At 39.9% G+C, this 19533-nt stretch overlaps 1 protein-coding gene across 19 annotated transcripts in view; it reads left to right on the top strand.

The window, feature by feature from the left end:
- Thrb (thyroid hormone receptor beta) overlaps positions 1-19533 on the top strand; it is a 405974-nt gene that overhangs the window by 37181 nt on the left and 349260 nt on the right. For 7 of the 19 annotated variants that reach the window (XM_029469084.2, XM_029469081.2, XM_029469083.2 and 4 more), the window contains exon 2: positions 7231-7303. The exons of 7 other annotated variants lie outside the window; for them this stretch is intronic. The gene's annotated coding sequence lies outside the window, so the exon portion shown is untranslated. The remainder of the gene's footprint in view (positions 1-7230; positions 7304-19533) is intronic. 5 more of the 19 variants (XM_029469085.2, XM_085828340.1, XM_085828342.1 and 2 more) reach the window with 1 other exon arrangement.

Raw genomic sequence — 19533 nt, 5'->3', positions numbered from 1 at the left:
TGAGGGGGAAGCACAGACGCTCACAGGCCACCTGGGGGACTGTGGATCCTGTTCAGAAAGTGGTTAAATGATTTTGAAGATCATCGTAGCAGAAATACCATACTTTGACTAGACTTTGAAAAGGTCAGATTGGCTATTTCATCAATATTCTATGACTGTGAGGTACTAACAGATGACAACCTAGGGGCTCTTCTCTTCTAAGGGTGACAGAAATGCTGAGCTGGCAGTGGACAACCAGTGAGATTGGGAAACAGTGATCTGGTTACAAGTGTGTGTTCAAAGGGGCAAAGTTAAAATATTAACTCTCTTCTTCCCAGCTACTTAGCCTTGGGCAAATTAGTTTCCCAAGGTCACCAAGGCATTAGTAGTAATCCAGTATAAATAGGATCCTCTTGTGGAATTAATATGGAAATGGGAGTTAGTGTTATGCAAGTGTTCTCAGGTCCCTGACACACCCCAAATGCCCTCATTAAGTAGAGCTGTTTATTTGCTATTTTCACCTCTTATGTGGACAGGTACTGGGGATCCTCTGGGTGAAGAAGAGGAAGGACACAGTGATTAAGATTCCAGGACTAGGTATTTGGTGGTTCCAGTTCCAATGGTAGAGAAATGTGGAGAGAAGAGCTGGAGGAAGAGATTCAATTAGTATAAGCTCTCAAAGTGGACATGACAGGTAGCTGGGATCTGAAGGTCTGAGTCACATCCCAGACCAGAGACAGAACAAACCAAAGCACAGTGGATCCATTTGCAAAAAAAAAAAAAAGTCAGTATTTAGAATCTCCCTCACCCCAGACAAGGTAATGAAAAAATGTAAGAGCCTACCTTTGTCAGAGGAAAGGTAGTTATATATTGTTACCACACAGACCTTTGAACCATTCTCTGTTTACTACTTGAGCGGCTACAAGTAGTCTACATGAGGTTGTCGGAGGCTGAGACCCGAGAGGAAGAAGCATGGGCCAATCCTCTGTTGGTGCTTGAGGGCTGGCTGCAGTGTTGAGCTGGTTCCTGGGCAAAGGGGAGTGGGAACACCTCTCTTTCAAATGTCTGCTGCCTCTGTAGTGTTTCTCTTCTGTTGTCATGATAAAAACATCCTGCAGAAAGAGACATAAGGGGGAAAAGGGTTTATTTGACTTACAATTCTAGGTCATAGTTCATTATTTTGGAGAAAATAAGGCAGGAACTCAAGACGCTAGTCAGATCACATCCACACTCAAGAGCAAATGGAAAATAAATGTATCCCTGCTTACTGCCTGTACTCTTCCAGAGTCCAGAGTCCCTGTCTAGTGCCTGTACACAATGGGCTGGGTCTTTATTTCCATGTCAATTACCAATCAAGACAATCCCCACAGAAATGGCCACAGACAAACCTGATTTCTAAACTGAGACTTTATTCCTTGTTGATTCTAGATTTCAACAAGTTTACATTGACAACTAACCATCACAGTAGTAGACATTTCTTATAGGTAAAGAGCAGAAATGATACCTGTAAGCTGCATAGGCCACTGCCTGGAAGTTCATGCCTGAGACCTTTTCCCGAACAAGACTCCCCCTGCCATTCCTATCTCAGCTGTAAACATCTCCACCACCTTCCCAGCACCCTGCCTACCTCTACTGGGAGAGGATAATGGGAAGATAAGAAAGGAAGTAAGAGACATAAGGACCAGGTTGAGGGTAGTGAGAACATACTGGATACAAACTCTGAGGGAGTCCCAAGTGAGTAAGTAATCAAGACAAATATTTCAATGCATTCTTTAAAAACTGAAACCAAAGTACAAGAGATCCATGACAATGGAATACTTATTTTTAATGAAGTCAGAATTGGTCTTTGCCAATCTACCCTGACCTCAAGCTCGGTTACTTAGTGGAACACTGAGATCTGGCCCCCAAGTTACCGCATTTTTCTCAGAGTCAATACTTGTCATCAGCCCTACATAATTCAGGCATTTCTAGATGTTAAGTACTCCAGAATGTGACCTAATCCTAGGGTTCTGGGTGCACTGAGTTTGGGGCTTGAGGGTTTAATCAACCCACTTAAAACAAAGTTCCCAGCTTTCCCCACCTTCATAAACCTGGAACTTGTACAAGTACCAAATGAAGCTGGTATTTCAAAGTCTGTTTCAGATTCAGGTGCTGGAGTCTGACACCCCTTACCAACTTGCAGAGAGTTTCCTATGCAGCAGGGACAGAGAGCCCAGCACAGCCATTCTGAGTGAGAGCTGATTGCTCTGCATGAGCCTGTAAGCTGCCAATGAGACTCTCTGGTCACGAGAGAGAGAAGACAAGCAGAGGTCTCGTATCCCCAGAGCTCCCTTAACATTTTCACTTAGAAAGCTAAAGGTAGGTCAGGTGGCTCCTGGCTTTGGCTCCTTCCCCCCAAAAGTAAATTTTTTTTCCAGTAGAAACTACAGGGAAGCTTAAACATTGTGAGCAGGTGGATACTGAACACTCAAGTGGCAGCTGTCTCTCCATCGGTCAGATTTGTCTTGAAGATATTCCTTAGGGTTATGGAATACCACATAATTTTTTTTTTTTTTTTTTTTTGGTTTTTCGAGACAGGGTTTCTCTGTATAGCCCTGGCTGTCCTGGAACTCACTTTGTAGACCAGGCTGGCCTCGAACTCAGAAATCCGCCTGCCTCTGCCTCCCGAGTGCTGGGATTAAAGGCGTGCGCCACCACGCCCGGCTTCCACATAATTTTTAATTATGCTATTTGGATATGTTTTAATTAAAGAAGAAAATTGTCCTAATCTAAAGAGTATTTTGACATGTTCATTTGCACTCCTGGATAATGGCCTCTGGGAATGGAGTAACCTGGTTTGGTCCTAAGCTACCGCCACCAGGCATGACTGCTGTTAATGTCACTTTAAGATTGCAACATTGGTTTGGTGACCTTCATACCAGTCCACTGTAGAAACCTTAATCTCTATTCGAGGGGAGGGGGGGAAGTATGCCTGACAAAGATTGTCCTGTTGTTTGTTTGGGTTTATTTTTTTGGTTTGTTTTGTTTTTTAAAAACAAACAAACAAACAAAACCCGGTTTTCCATTTACCTGCACTTAAGAATACCTGGTTTAATTTCTCCAGGAGGATAAAGTTCATTATTGCACAACTCAGAAACTTATTTTCGAGTTTTTAGAGAAAATGAACAGAAGTGTCATACAGTGTACATGGTGCAAGCCCTTGTCGATACATAGGTTGGGTCATTTTAAAGAGAAAAGTAGAGCATTTTACACATAACCTAGAATGTGTACCTAAGTGTACAGAGGAGAGAGGGCATCATTGTTCACCCAGAATTATCTCCCAGACTTTGCCACTCATATCTGAATGCAGGATAACATCAGGACAAATAAGCTTTAAGGAGGTTTGCTGGTGTAAACACAGGGTCTGTTGTAATCTAGCAGGCCTGTTGCCCGGCCTTCTACAGGAACTCAGTACTTTATCCTTACTTCCCTTGAATTAATACTAATACTTTCCAGCTTATGAATATGTACCTAGTATCAGAGCTGTGCTTATGTTGTGTACCTCTGAGTCTGGACATGTGTGGGTGTGTGTACGTGTATGTGTATGTGGACCACAGAAGCAGACATCAGGGGTTTTCCTCAATCACTCCTCATCTTAGTTTTTGAGATGAGGGTTCTCACTGAAACTGAAACTCAGCAATGTGGTTAGGCTAGCTATCTAGAAAGCCTTAAGGATCCCCTAGTCTGTGCTTTCCCAGTTCTCCTGTCGTGGAAGGGAGTGTGTGTATGTGTGTGTGTGTGTGTGTGTGTATGTGTGTGTGTGTGTGTGTGTGTGTGTGTGTGTGTTGTTTAAAGAACTAAGGTAATTTTTGAAATGGAAAAATATTGAAATCAAATTATGACATTTTACTTGAAGGGATCTAATTCCCTTTCCCTCATCATTATAATTCATTACTAAGATTAACATTTGTGCAGAAAAATCTTGCCAGTGTATTGTTTTGAGTTAAGATTTCCCTACAGGCCAAGTGTTTAGCTAAAAGATAAAATTAATATTCTTTAGATTGAGTCCATTAATTTGAAATGCCTTTGTACATCTTCCAAAAGCCTTTTGCACAGATATGATGTCTGTAGACAAATATCTGCATAAAAAAACTGATACTGACTCTGTTTTCGAGAAAGTTAAATATCCCACTGCAAGTTGGGGTTGTGGGACTAAACAATGGTCTATTACCAAGCAGGAAAAGTAAGTTAGGTTCTTTCTCAATGAGTTTAAGTTTGGCTCTGCAATCTGTCCTTGGGGGTGGTCTCCAGCTTGGGACACTTGCATGGTCCTAGAGCTTTGTTGTCAAAATGCCAATTTCTGACAAATGTCAGGTAGATCTTGCTGGGAATTTTTTACGTGATATACTGCATTTCTAAGCACACTGACCTGGTTTCAGAAATGGGCCATGCATATGGGAAGCCACAAAAGTGGCTGAGAGCAGATTTAATGAATGAAGACTCATTGCATGCTTTGTTCTGTGTCAGCTGAAACAGCTTGCTTAGCAGTCATGGTGACATCTACATGATTTCCAGTTCCATTTGATTCTTTCTTTGCTTTGGGGACCAATTATATAGCCACCTTTTTGCACTTCTGTGACCTTCTTTTACTTCCTAGCACTCAAATCAAGAACTAACTCTGCCCCTGCCTCTGTTCTGACCACCTACTCTCTGCCTTCCTCCATCTGTTTAACTGCTGTCTTTGGGGTTATCCTCAATGCTTTCTCTCTGGAATCTGAGCTCACACCTCCCTCCACACCTGTGTGGTCCCTCCTGTCACCCATTTCACCTGGTACACACTGTCCTTTGCTGTCATCTGCTGGTCTGCCTTCTCCTCTCTCTCCAAAGCCATCAGTTGTCCTTTCTTCTCAGAAACAAATTTTCTGGATTCCAAAACTTTCTGTCTCTTGACCATTTTAATGTGCATTTTTGCCATTCAGTCTGAGCTTCCTGAAAATCTTTAAAGACCAAAGTGTCTATTTTCCTGTGTACTTTGTAAATTCCTGGCAAATGCTTGGGGGTTGTGCCTCAGTTTGGGAAATGTTGTCTTGAACCTAGTTCTGTCAGGTGAGAGACAGACCAGCCATCTAATGAAGAGCTGAACATTGAGGTTGCCCACTGTAGAGAGCACTGTCTGTTATCTTTGTACTTCACCTTTGCTCACTATTAGCAACAAGCTGTAAAAACGCCAATATCATTGCCCAAGGGGAGCAATCTGTTGTACATTGCATTCACTCCCTCTGGCGGTGGACACCATTGATGTTATTACTATTATTATTTTGGGTGCCATTATTGCCTTTCTCAGTTAAGCAGACTCCAGTTTTCAAAGAAAAGGGATTTTCCAAGATTTTTCTTCAGGCCTGGGGACTGAACCTGAAGCCGCAAGTCCACCATGTCACCACTTTATCACTGAGCTCTATCCCCAGGTCTTTTACATTTCCTTATTTGTCGTAAGATCTCCTAAGTTACTTAGGTTAGTCTTAAACTTGCTGTACCATCCAGATTGGCTTTAAACTGCCTGTTCTTCTGCCTGGTCCCTGGAATGCTAAGATGATATGTGAGCATCACCACACATTGAGGGCTTGATCTTTATGCTCATTATCCAGATGTTTGCACCTATCAGGTTATATTCTTCCCTTTAGTGGTAAATCACAAGTGAAAACTGAGAGTCGTTGAGAGACTCTTGGTACTCCTGTGTTTAAACAAGCTGATAATGGCTTTCAGGGAAGACTGGGAGCTCTCAAAATGCTCAGATGACAAGCTCTGTAAAGCTCCTTCTGGATGATGGTGGAAAATGCTTTCTTTCCTTGCAGCCCGTGGTCTTTGGCTTGGCTCTGAGGAATCTCTCCTTTCTTTTTCACTTATAAATCCCTGGGATGACCGCAGCTGACCTAAGTAACTCAAGATGACTCTTCACCTGGACATCTTGCCTGATTCGTATCTATGGTCCTTTGTTATGGACCACTTATAAATTAAGGATAAGGAATATGACTATATCTAAAAAATCATTTTCATACACCCACACACATGCAAGAACTCAGAGGTTTAGATTTTTAAACCAGGTGTACTGGCCTGCACTTATAATCACAACTATTTAGAAGAGTAAGGTAGAAAGATTAGTAGTCCAAACTCACAGTAGACTACAGATGAAGGAGATCAGACCAACCTAGACACTTTAGTGAAACCCTTTCTCAAAATAATATAAAAAATGGGGTTGTCAACGTGACTGAGCAGGTAAAAGTACATGTCATCAAGTCCAACAACCTGAATTTGATCCCCAGGACCTGCATGGTGGAGGGAGAGGACAAGTCTGTTGGCTGCCACACTCATACCATTAAACATGTACATGCTCACACACATACAGAACAAATGAATAAATGTAATAAAGTTGAGAAGGTAATGATAATGCCAAAAATGAAGACAAACCACTAAAGTAAAAATAACTTGAAAAATGCAGTTAGGGCTAGGGATATAGTTCAATGATAGTGCACTTGCCTGGTGTCTACCAAGGGCTGAAAACCAGTAAGCAAACAAATAAGGACAGGAATGTGGATTTGGTAGACAGGTGCTTCTTTGTTCTAATGGGAGCATCTGTGAGTTTCTGCCACATCAGCATCTGGGCAGAAGCACAATGCCTGCCATGACTACCTGTGGCCAGAGGTCCTTCTAGCCCTGAGCTGCAATTGCTTTGGCACATCCAGATTTTTAATGGTAGAAAGGTAGACATGGGCAGAGTTGAGCAGGAAGTTATGAAAAGGTGAGGGATTATAAGAAAGCAGCCACACCCAGAAAAATGGGTTTCTGGGAAACTCCATTTAGAGACCAGGGTAGCTAGTGTCCCCAGACCCCGTGTGTTCCTCTGAGCTTGTGCAGAGGATATCATTTAGGCAAAGGTGTCCTTCTACCCTAAAAGGCATATACAGTGTTCTTTGACAATAATCTTTTTTTTCATTCTTTAAGAACCTTCATTCCTGAGTTCACCATTAAGCTCTAGAATTACTTCATCTGGTATTCAGAGAAAGCTATTGTAACACCTTGGTCCTTCTGTATACATATCGTCACATCACAGCCTCACTACTCTGCTCTAGTTAAGCCTTTGTTCCTTATGTATGCTTAATCCATTGAGACTGTTTCTCAATGCACTAAATAGTCATCAAAATATACTTACTTAGTAACCTAATATACTATTGTATATGGGGACAGAAGCTGCTAGCTGATTGTGTTTTCTTACAGAGTGATGCAGCCTGGAACAGCCTGGTAGCCCAGATCTTCTCACCTTGGTAATGCTTCTCTTGAAGTTCCTGAAGTATGTACAAAGGGCCTCTGCATTTCTCCTGCTCCCTGTAGATGTAACTGCATACCTAATTCTTCCCCTCCCCCTCCCCACTCCTCTTTATCCCAAGCCCCTCCCACCCTCTACTTCCCTTGATTATTTTGTTCCCCATTGAGCTTCTTTCCTCTTGAGCTTCATGTGGTCCATGAGTTGTATCATGGGTATTTCACACTCTTGGTCTAATATTGACTTATCAGTGAGTACATACCATATGTATAATTATTTTAGGATGAAATGCTCTATACATACATGTTAAATCCATTTGGTCCATAAATTCTATTAGTTTCGCTGTGTCTCTGTTTAGTTTCTGTTTCCATAAACTGTCCATTGATGAGAGTAGGGTGTTGAACTCTCCCACTGTTATTGTGGAGGGTGCAATGTATGTTATAAGTTTTAGTAAAGTTTCCTTTATCAATGTGGATGCCTCACATTTGGATCATAGATCTTCAGAATTGAGAGTTTGTCTTGGTAGATTTTTCTTTTGATAAGTATCAAGTGTCCTTCCTTATTCTTTCTGATAAATTTGGGTTGAAAGTTGATTTTATTCAATATTAGAATGGCTACTCCAGCTTGATTCTTGGGACCATTTGCTTGGAAATTTTTTCCCAGCATTTCACTCTGAGGTAGTGTCTGTCTTTGTTACTGAGGTGCATTTCCTATATGCAGCAAAATGCAGGGTCCCGTTTACATATTCAGTCTGTTATTCTCTGTCTTTTTATTGGGGGAATTGAGTCCATTAATAGTAAGAGATATTAAGGGAAAGTTAGTGTTGTTTCCTGTTATTTTGGTTGTTAGAGTTCGGATTATGTTTCTGTGGCTATCTTCTTTTGGGTTTGTTAAAAGAACATTAATTTATTGCTTTTTTTGGAGTTTCCCTCCTTCTGTTGGAGTTTTCCATCTATTAATCCCCTGTAGGGCTGGATGTGTGGAAAGATATTGTGTAAATTTGGTTTTGTCATGGAATATCTTGGTTTTCCTATCTATGGTAATTGAGAATTTTACTGGATATAGTAGCCTGGACTGGCATTTGTGTTCTCTTAAGGTCTGTAAAATATCTGCCCAGGTTCTTCAAGCTTTCACAGTCTCTGAAGAGAAATCTGGAGTAATTCTGATAGGTCTAACTTTATATGGTACTTGACATTTTCCCTTTAGTGATTTTAATATACTTTCTTTGTTTAAGTGTATTTTGTGTTTTGACTATTATGTGGTGAGAGGAATTTCTTTTCTGGTCCAATCTATTTGGTGTTTTGTAGACTTCCTATGTGTTTATACGCATGTATTTCTTTAGGTTAGTGAAATTTTCTTCTACAATTTTGTTGAAGATATTTACTGGTCCTTTAAATTGAGAATCTTCACTCTCTTCTGTACCTATTATCCTTAGGTTTGATCTTCTCATTGTGTACTGGATTTCCTGGATGTTTTGGGTTAGGAGCTTTTTGAATTTTGCATTTTCTTTGACTGTTGTGTCAATGTTTTCTATGGTGTCATCTGCACCTGAGATTGTCTCTTCTATCTCTTGTATTCTGTTGGTGATACTTGCGTCTATGATTCCTGATCTCTTTCCTAGGTTTTCTATATCCAGGGTTGTCTCTTTTTGTGGTTTCTTTATTGTTTCTATTTCCACTGTTAGATCCTGTATGGTTTTGCTCAATTCCTTCACCTGTTTGGTTGTGTTTTCCTGTTATTCTTTAACTTATTTTTGTGTTTCCTCCTTAAGGACTTCTACCTGTTTACTTGTGTTCTCCTGTATTTCTTTAAGGGAGTCTCTTATGTCCTTCTTAAAGTCCTCTATCATCATCATAATATGCAATTTTAAATCTGAGTCTTGTTTTTCTGGTGTGTTGGTGCACCCAAGGCTCGCTGTAGTGGGAGAAATGGGTTCTCTTGATGCCAAGTAACCTTGATTTCTGTTGCTTATGTTCTTGCCTTTGCCTCTCACCATCTGGTTATCTTTGGTGTTAGCTTTGGTGTTTCTGACTGTTGCTTGTCCCTCCTGTAAGCCTGTCAGAATTCTTGGGAGACCAGTTCTCTCTGGGAATAATATAAGTATGGAGAGCTATGGCACAGCGTCAGCTCCAGGATACAGACAGAAACTGGAAGGATTCTGTCCTCAGCTGTTCCTTGGTTACTGTGTCCTGAGGTCTTCAGGCAGGTCCCTCAGAGCAGAAGTGGTGGTCTTTCCTGAGCTCACAAGCTTAACAGCACTGCTGGAGACCAGCTCTCTCCTTGTGGTATTTGGGTATGGAGAGCTGTGGCAGAGGATCAGCTTAGGACAATATGGCACAGAGTCAGCTCCAGGTGCAGATGGAAACTGGAAGGATCTTGTCCTCGGCTGTACCTTGGTTCCTGTGTCCAGCTGGCTCTGGGTGAGTCCCTCCTGGGCCAGAAATTTGAGCAGAAGTGGTGGTCTTACCTGTGCTCACAGGTCTGTTGGCACTCCTGGGAAACCCACTGTCTCCTGACTGTACTTGGGTATGGAGCACTGTGGCACAGGATCAGCTCCTGGTGAAGACAGAAATTATTTTTAATGATCTTTTATAATGTTTTAAAGTTAGAGTTTTAGCCACTTAAAGTTAGTTTCAAAACACAGAATGAGGCAGCAATACACTTCTAACTCTTCAGATATCTGGTAACATTTATTGGACTATTTCTCTTAACTGATCCATGATTAAATTGAATTTCCTTGAGTCAAACTACATTTCTGTGAATGGGCTGAATTTTATTTCTTTAGGCATTTTCAATCACTGAGAAACATATCATGCTTTGTATGACCTATGACAGTTGGTACAGCAAGATTTTGTGTATGACATGAGCAATTGATTCTTTCATTGGTCTCTCTTTGGAATCTTTGACCATAATTACCGTTCTTCAGGCATTCATTAAAATCTTAATATACTATATATGGACTTGTGTATAAACTGAGTTATCTTACAAGTCTTTCTCTTAGACCAAGGTGGCTAGTGAAATGTTTTCTTGAGCAGTCTGTTGTTTCTAGGTATCATACTTTTTTTTATTGAATTATATTGAAAGGATCTTTCTCTAGGGTGTTTATAAATGGTATTATATGAAAGCCACATATTTTTCTATTTGAAAATAGAATATGAAATAGCTTTCATATATGGTAGAGCAATTGCCTGACACATAGGGCATGAGATGCAATCATTAGGACTATTTTTTTTTAATTTTTACTAAACTAGTACAATTTATTTTAAAATATACAATTCAGTATTGACATCTTAAAGTCATCAATATAATTATTTATTTTTTTATTATTTTCTTTATTTACATTTCAAATGTTATCCCTGTTCGTCTCTTCCCCTCAGAAAACCCCCCATCCCCTATCCTCTACCCCTGTTCACCAACCAACTCACTCCCACTTCCCTGTCCTGGCATTCCCCTGTACTGGGGCATCAAGCCTTCACAGGACCAAGAGTCTCTATTCCGATGTCCAACAAAGCCATCCTTTACTACATATGCAGCTGTAGCCATGGGACCCTCCATATGTACTCTTTGGTTGGTGGTTTAGTCCCTGGAAGATCTAGGATTACTGGTTGATTCGTATTTTTGTTCCTCCTACAGGGCTGCAAACCCCTTCAGCTCCTTGGGTGCTTTTCTAGTTCCTCCATTGGGAACCCTATGCTCAGTCCAGTGGTTGGCTGAGAGCATCCACCTCTGCATTTGGCAGAGCATTTCAAGATAAAGCTATATTGGGCTCCTGTCAGCAAGCACTTGTTGGTAGCCACAATACTGTCTGTGTTTGGTGGTTGTATATGGGATGGATCCCCAGGTGTTGCAGTCTCTGGATGGCCTTTTCTTCAGTCTCTGCTCCACACTTTGTCTCTGTATCTCCTCCCATAGGTATTTTGTTCCCCTTTCTAAGAAGGACTAACGTATCTACATTTTGGTCTTCCTTCTTCTTGGGCTTCATGTGGTCTGTGAATTGTATCTTGTGTATTTCAAGCTTCTAGGACAATATCTACTTATCAGTGAGTATATACCATGTGTGTTATTTTGTGATTGGGTTACCTCACTCAGGATGATATTTTCTAGTTCCATCCACTTGCCTAAGAATTTCATGAATTCATCGTTTTTAATAGCTGAGTATTACTCTATTGTGTAAATGTACCACATTTCCGGTATCCATTCCTCTGTTGAGGGACATCTGGGTTCATTCCAGCTTTTGGCTATTATAAATAAGGCTGCTAAGAACATAGTGGAAATTTATAATAATAGTTAAATATTTCTTAAGTATACATGATATCTTATGAAGCTAAAAGTAATATGCACTCAACCAGTTTTTAAAATCTATTTGGAATATTAAACATGATTGAAGTAGAATAAAATCTCTTCTAAAGTCCTCTATGAAGGTAAATTGTGACAAGTTCCTGATTAGATAGAAAACATTCCATCTCCAAGGTAGAAAAAACAGCATAACTGTGGCTTCATATAATGAATTGAGTAGTGTTCCTTCTGTTCCTCTTTTGTGGAATTGTTGGAAGAATATTAGTATTGGATCTTTGTTGAAGGTCTGATAGAATTCTGCATTAAACTCATGCTTTTTTTTTTAAGTAGGGAGATTTTAATGACTGCCTCTATTTCTTTAGAGGTTATGGGACTATTTAAATGGTTTATCTGATGCAGATTTAACTTTGGTACCTGGTATCTGTCTAGAAAATTGTCCATTTCATCCAGATTTTCAAGTTTTGTTGAGTATAGGCTTTTGTAGTAGGATCTGATGGATATTTTTTAAATTTCCTCAATTTCTAATGTTATATCTCCCTTTTCATTTCTGATTTTGTTAATTTGAATGCTGTCTCTGTGCCCTCTGTATGGACTGGCTAAGTGTCTATCTATTTTGCTGATTTTCTCAAAGAACCAGCTCCTGGTTTTGTTGATTCTTTGTATAATTATTTTTGTTCCTACTTGGTTGATTTCAGCCCTGAGTTTGATTATTTACTGCTATCTAGTCCTGTTGGGTGTATTTTCTTGTATGTTCTAGAATTTTCAGGTGTGCTGTTAAGCTGCTACTGTATGCTCTCCCCAGTTTCCTTTTGGAGGCACTCGGAGCTATGGGTTTTCTTTTTAGTACTGCTTTAATTGTGTCCCATAAGTTTGGGTATATTGTGACTTCATTTTCATTAAATTCTAAACCCTTTAATTTGTTTATTTCATTCTTGACAAAGTTATCATTGAGTGGGGAATTGTTCAGCTTATATGTATATGTGGCTTTCTGTTGGTGTTTTTGCTATTGAAGACCACCCTTAATCCTTAGTGGTCTGAAGAATGCATGGGATTATCTCAATCTTCTTGTATCTGTTAAGAAAATTTTTGTGACTGATTATATTGTCAGTTTTGGAGAAGGTACCATGAGGTTCTGAGAAGAAGGTATATTCTTTTGTTTTAGGATGAAATGTTCTACTATTAAAAACCATTTGGTCCATAACTTCTGTTAGTTTCAATGTGTATCTGTTTAGTTTGTGTTTCCATGATCTGTTCATTGAAGAGAGTGGGTGTTGAAGTCTCCCACTATTACTGTGTGTGGTGTAATGTGTGCTTTGAGCTTTAGTAAAGTTTCTTTTATGAATGTGGTTGCCCTTGCATTTGGAGCATAGATCTTCAGAATTGAGAGTTCTTCTTGGTAGGAATTTCCTTTGATGAATATGAACTGTCCTTCCTTATCTTTTTTGATCCTTTTGGCTGACAGTCGATTTTATTCAATATTAGAATGGCTATTCCAGCTTGTTTCTTGGGTCCATTTGCTTAGAAAGTTGTTTTCCAGTCCTTTACTCTGAGGTATTGTCTGTCTTTGTCACTGAGGTGCATTTCCTATATGCAGAAAAATGCTGAACTCTGATTATATGTAGTCTATTATTCTATGTCTTTTTATTGGGGAATTGAGTCCATTGATGTTAAGAGATATTAAGGGATAGTGATTGTTGCTTCCTGTTATTTTTGATATTATTTTTTTATGATTGTATGGCTTTCTTCTTTTGGGTTTGTTGAAAGAAGATTACTTTCTTGCTTTTTCTAGGGTGAAGTTTCCCTCCTTGTGTTGGTGTTTCTGTCTATTATCCTTTGTAGGGATGGATTTGTGGAAAGATATTGTGTAAATTTGGTTTTATCATGAAATACCTTGGTTTCTCCATCTACGGTTATTGTGAGTTTTGGTAGGTATAGTAGCCTGGGCTGGCATTTGTGTTCTCTTAGGGTCTGTATGGCATGTGCCCAGGATCTTCTAGCTTTCGTAGTCTCTGGTGAGAAATCTGGTGTAGTTGTGATAAGTCTACCTTTATATGTTGCTTGACCTTTTTTCCCTTACTGCTTTTAATATTCTTTCTTTGTTTATGTGCATTTGGTGTTTTGACTATTATGTAATGGGAGGAATTTCTTTTCTGATCCAAACTATTTGAAGTTCTGTAGCTCTCTTGTATGTTTATGGGCATGTCTTTCTTTAGGTTAGGAAAGTTTTTCATTGTTAGATCCTGTATGTTTTTGTTCAATTCCTTCACGTGTTTGGTTGTTTTTTTTCCTATAATTCTTTGAGGGATTTTTCTATTTTTAAGGACTTCTACCCATTTACCTGTGTCCTCCTGTATTTCTCTTTCTCTCTCTCTCTCTCTCTCTCTCTCTCTCTCTCTCTCTCTCTCTCTTTATTAGATATTTTCTTAATTTACATTTCAAATGTTATGCCCTTTCCTGGTTTCCCTTCAGAAAACCCCCTATCCCATCCCTCCTTTCTCTGCTCACTTCTGTCCTTCTTAAAGTCCTCTATCATTATCATTAGATGTGATTTTTAAGTCAAAGTCTTGCTTTTCTGTTGTTTTGGGGTATCCAGTGCTCATTGTGGTGGGAGAACTGGGTTCTGATGATGCCAAGTAGCCTTGGTTTCTGTTGCTTATGTTCGTGCCCTTGCCTCTCACTATCTGGTTATCTCTGGTAACAGCTGTTCTTGCTGTTTCTGATTGTTGCTAGTCCCTCCTGAAAGCCTGTGTGTCAGTACTCCTGGGAGACCAGTTCTCTCTGGGAGGAATATGAGTATGAAGAGCTGTGGCACAGGGTCAGCTCTGGGGTGCAGACAGAAACTGGAGGGATCCTGTCCTAGGCTGCTCCTAGTTTCCTGTGTCCTGAGGGCTTCTGACAGGTCCCTCAGAGCAGAAGTATTGATCTTACCTCTGCTCACAGGTGTTTCAGAACTGCCAGGAGACCAGCTCTTTTCTGGTTATATTTGGGTATGCTATGGCACAGGATCAGCTCTGGGTGCAGATAATTAGGACTGTTTAAAAACCAAATAAACAAACAAACACTATGTTTCTTATTATTGCATCAATTTCAATTTTTCCAATGACCTTTATCTTCACTGTGAGCTTTTAAATGTGAAATAGATATTAGTTACACCGTGATTAGAAAGTGTTGTCATTTTCTATGCTCTAAGAGCCATGGGAATTATACTAAAAGGAATTTTTCTCCTAAATTATTTATTTAAGGATGACTTTTGAAACAGAAAATGCTTCAAATTTTTACAAAATTCTCTCATTGGTTCTTGTGTTGGCTTCTGCTACCTCCTCTTCCTCCTCCTTCTCCTTTTTCTCCTCTTCCTCCTCTTTCTTCCCCTCCTCTTCTTTCCCATCCTCTTCTTCCCCTTCTTCAAACCAGGTGATCTATTTGTTGTTTCTATTTCTACTTGTGTCAATTCTAGATACTTCATATTATATTTAAAGACCGATCTTTTGTTATTAGTTTAAAATAGAGACTAGAACATAGAATTCTCTTAGATTTTTCAAGAGTTTTAAGTGTGTAATCCTCTTTCTAGTTCTTGGATTTTAGTTTGGAGTGCTGATTGTGTAATTGTGAACTTTTCAGGGAAGGAGTTTCTATTGTTTGTGCATGTCAGGATATGAATGTGGATGTAAGAGAACAACTTGACAATTTAGGGGAGTTGGTTCTCTCATCTCCACAGGTTTCTCATGACCAAACTCCAGTCACTCAGGTCATTAGGCTTGAAAGGACACCTGAACCATCTCAATGACCCTGGAGCTGTTTTCTGCCCTTCATTTCTGTAGCATAACCTCACTTTGATAGACATTATTTAATAGGATTTTTATATTACTGCTACTAGCCAGTAATGGGTACTCAAAGATTACCATGTAGAGACCAATTGGTACCCATGTTCTTTTGGAAACAGTGAACTTTCTGTCACCTTACACTCACCTCCTCCCAGCCCAGCTCTGCCACCAGCAGAAATGCAAATGTCATCAAGTAATTTAAACAACTCTGATAGTGAGGATATGAACTGAGGACAGATTTCATCTAAATAGAGTGGCTAGACATTGTCATGTTTGAGAATTCCATCACAGTTCTCTTGGGGTCATGTCATGACCATGGTCATAAATGGAGAATTTAGACAAATTGAACATGGAAGTATTTCATTCATAATGTTTGGATCAAAGGTCACTAAGAAAACTGTTCAGTCAATGGATAAACCTATCTGATGAAAGAACACAATAGACATTTAAATTTTAGAGAAAACTAGCCAACTGTAGGAGAGGGATTTATCTCCTTTGAGGGAAACATTATTATTGGGTCAGATGTTTCTTTGGGGGGGGGGGGAATGTCTAATGAGGCAACTCTCTTTGTTTTCCCTGTTAGTGGCATGTAAGGACAGGCTATCCCAGTGGGCACAGGCCTTGCTTTTCGCAGTCATCACATAAAGTGAGATGTCAGACATAAGTAGGAGTCATGCATCTGTTAGGTCACTCTGTTTGTATTCATCTTGGTCCACTTAATGATGCCCTCTGAATGATGCATGTTTTGTAGAATACACTCTCTACAAATACAACATTTAACATTTCCTGTTCGTCCTTCAAGGATGAAGTTCAGATCATTCTGTATCAGAACACAGAGGGTTTCTCTAGATCCTTTTCCTGCAATAGTTCCTCAGAACATCTCAGCCATGTGACATCATAGATGAATCACCACCTGCTTGTTTGTCCACACTCTGCTTTAGGTAATGCCTGGGCATCAGAACACAGTGTCCTCCTTGAGTATTTTATGTATATAACATAAATTATTTTATATGAATTCAGAGTCAGAAGTTTGCTCCAGTGACTTGAAGATCAAACTGCTCTGCTCTGCAGACGACTGCCTTCAACAGGCAGCCTTGAGTGGGAGCTGAAGCTGATACTTGCTCCTTAGCTAGTTGCCAGTATGGGAATAGTAACTTCAGGTTCACAGTTGCAAAGAGTGCCATATTGCCAGCCCAGAGAGAGCTCAGATATCAGATGAGTCTGTAGCCCAGCTAAACCTTGCATTTTGGCTTTATGGGACCTAAATAAGGAAAGAGTTTAGGCAAACTAAGCCACAGAAACTGAGATCATAGCTGTGGGAGTTTAGGAAGCTGAGATTAATGGATAGGTATTTGCTGTGCAAAAGTAGATAGCTAGCAGTCACTCATTAGCCTGTATCCTCTTATTCCAGAAGATAATTTTCTTAATGTGATTCATATTTTATGTGTTCGCATCTGGAGCTCAGTTCATCCTTGACGGTCTCAGACTTAGCACCCACTTCCACGAGGAAAGGGAGTGACTGTTTTATTCTAAAATTATTTTCAGTATTAAATTTATGTCTTTTGAATTATATTTATTTATAATATGGCAATTTCTTTCATAGTCTTTTTTATATCTTAATAAATGAGTAAAACTAAACATTTTATATGTAGTTATTTTGAATTCTTGAAAATTTAGTCAGTGGAAATATAATTTTGAGTGAATAAATTAACTCTACGATTTGGATTGGATCTTAACAATAGTGTTTATTAAAGTGTGTGAGCTTCTAATGACTCTGGGGAGGGTGATCTTACATGCTGCACTGTGAGGGCCCACTCAGCCTTATCAGGGTCTTATTTTATATCTATGATTCTCATGCCAATATAGACAGTATCTATATCAAAGTTATGAGAGACATGAAACATGGATGTAGGATACATGCTTTCATAACAGAATTAGACACCACAGAGATAATTTCAGATCAAAATAATAGATCCCTGTTAAGTTTTAATTGGCTGTAGAAATCTGTTGTGCTTTCTCACTGTATTCTTAGAGGATTGTGTCCAGGACTTCCTCAGGTACACCAGATACTTGAACACATCTCAAAACCATTATGAAAATCCATATATAATTTGGCTATAACTATATGTATCTTAAATACTTTAACTATGTCTAGATTACTGACAATACATACCATAGGTTTCTATGTAGAGTCATAACCTTGTATTGCTTTAGGGGGTAATTGAAGAAAGAACTGTGTACATATTCTATAGCAATATAATTTTATTTCAAATATTTTTAATCTATAGTTACAGAGGGATGAGTCTACTTAAGTTTTTTTTTTCCTTAAGACAATCTGGAGGCTAAAAATGTGGTATGATAGATAGTACATGCAAAAATATGTAAATGAATTGTTTCCAAGTCAGTGGAAATCAGTAAATCAGGATTTCTGTAGTAGAGTTTATTTGAACCATGCAGTCGTTTTTAGTTTGCATGCTTTGAACTGCTGTGCCAGACAAAAATAAAGTTCCTTCTTTCTCCCATATGAGTGGTGCCTCCCTCATAGGGTTGGGAATTTCTGGGTGCTTCCCTAAATGGGGTCATGGTCAGAGAGAAGTAGGAATGAACAGGGAGTCATATTGGCAACCATACATGCAGTGGAGTGGTGGAGCTGTACATACTCAGGTCACAGAACATGTCTAATAGACTTCTTGCTCCTTGACTTTAGGATGAATTCTCCAGGGAAACAGAATTGCTTCATTAAAGAAGTTACTAAAGTGTAATAACAGCAGAACAGACTGAGCTGCTGTAAAGGAAACACACTTGTGCATGCCTAGCCACGGAAATAACAAATGATCCAAAGACACCAGCACACATAAAGGCCATGAAGCTTAACAATGCAGAAAGTCAGAGGTATGGTTCAGTAGAGTAGAAGGGAGTAAATAAAGCGAGATCTCAGATACATGGGAGAATTCCAGCTCTGGGATAGGTATGGAGTGTGGCTCCTGTAAAAGGGAGAAACTGATGGAAATGGGAGCTGTTTAGATAGTTCCCAGACCCTTACCCTAGGCTCCTGCACCTGCTGTGGCATCTGCCTGTATCTGGGAGCTAGGCTGCAGACTGGCAGATTCTTCCGTAGCATGGCTCTGCTCCCTTGGCTATGTGTGGAACTGTCTGAGTGCATATCACTTCAGAGCTATCTGGTGACCAGCCTAGGATGTTCACCCCAAACCACTGCTTTCCTTTACCTGGCCCCAGCCTGCTTCCCTCACTCCCTCAGGAATTTCCCCAAGAGTCTGACTTGCATAGGACTAGTCACTTAGGCTTCAATCCTGGAGGTACCTGCTTGAGATAGTCTTTGCTTTTATTGGGGGAGTGTCTTATAACTAGTCCTTTTCTCTGGCAGCAGTTTCTCCTTTCCCTTCTGAAGTGGGCCAACTAGCCATTCCTTAATGCTTTATTCTGAGATCCTCCTGTCAGCATCATCTCAGAAGTTCAGAATTTCTTCTTGTTTCATTCAAAGTCCTCTTCAGCAGCATTGAAGAGATGCTCCTCTCCCTGCCCCAGTATCAGGGATTCCACAGCACTTGTGGACTCAAATTATTCAGGAACATGGGTTTACCCATATACTCATACTTGCACAAACACATGCATGAGCACATGTATGCATGCTTGTACACATTTCTTTATTTCCTCTCCCATGGTGATAGAAAGATTGATGCCATGCCCCAGCTAGCAGTGTTCCTGAGACTCTGCAGAGGAGCATGAAATGTAGTCAGCATCCACTTTCTTGCTCCTAATATCTCTTTTTCTACCTTATGTGCCTGTTCTTTGTTTCTCTATGCAGACTTCCTTCTCACAGGTCACATGGCTGACTATCAACTGAGTAAGGTAGCAGTGGGAGAGGAAGTGACAAAACAGGGTCCTGAGGTTAGGGCTGGTTCCTGGCTTGGGAATCTAGATTGCTGAGCTTTGCTCCTGCCTCTGGAGTTCATCTGAGGATACCATGACCTTTAATCATGCCATCTGTCTTGATCAGTCTCTTCCCATAGGAACTGAGTACATTTACGTGGGCCCCACCTTATGACAATCTCATGAAAATGGGTAAGACAGTCCATCTAAGGTCATCTTAAGAATGGTGTCAGTCCCTGAGAAGCAGGA

This window comes from Mus caroli, unplaced genomic scaffold, assembly GCF_978045245.1.
Source record: "Mus caroli unplaced genomic scaffold, Mus_caroli_1 scaffold_12, whole genome shotgun sequence".
Lineage (NCBI taxonomy): Eukaryota > Metazoa > Chordata > Mammalia > Rodentia > Muridae > Mus > Mus caroli.
The sequence above is the reverse complement of the archived record's forward strand: the minus strand, read 5'-3'. Positions and strand labels throughout refer to the sequence as shown.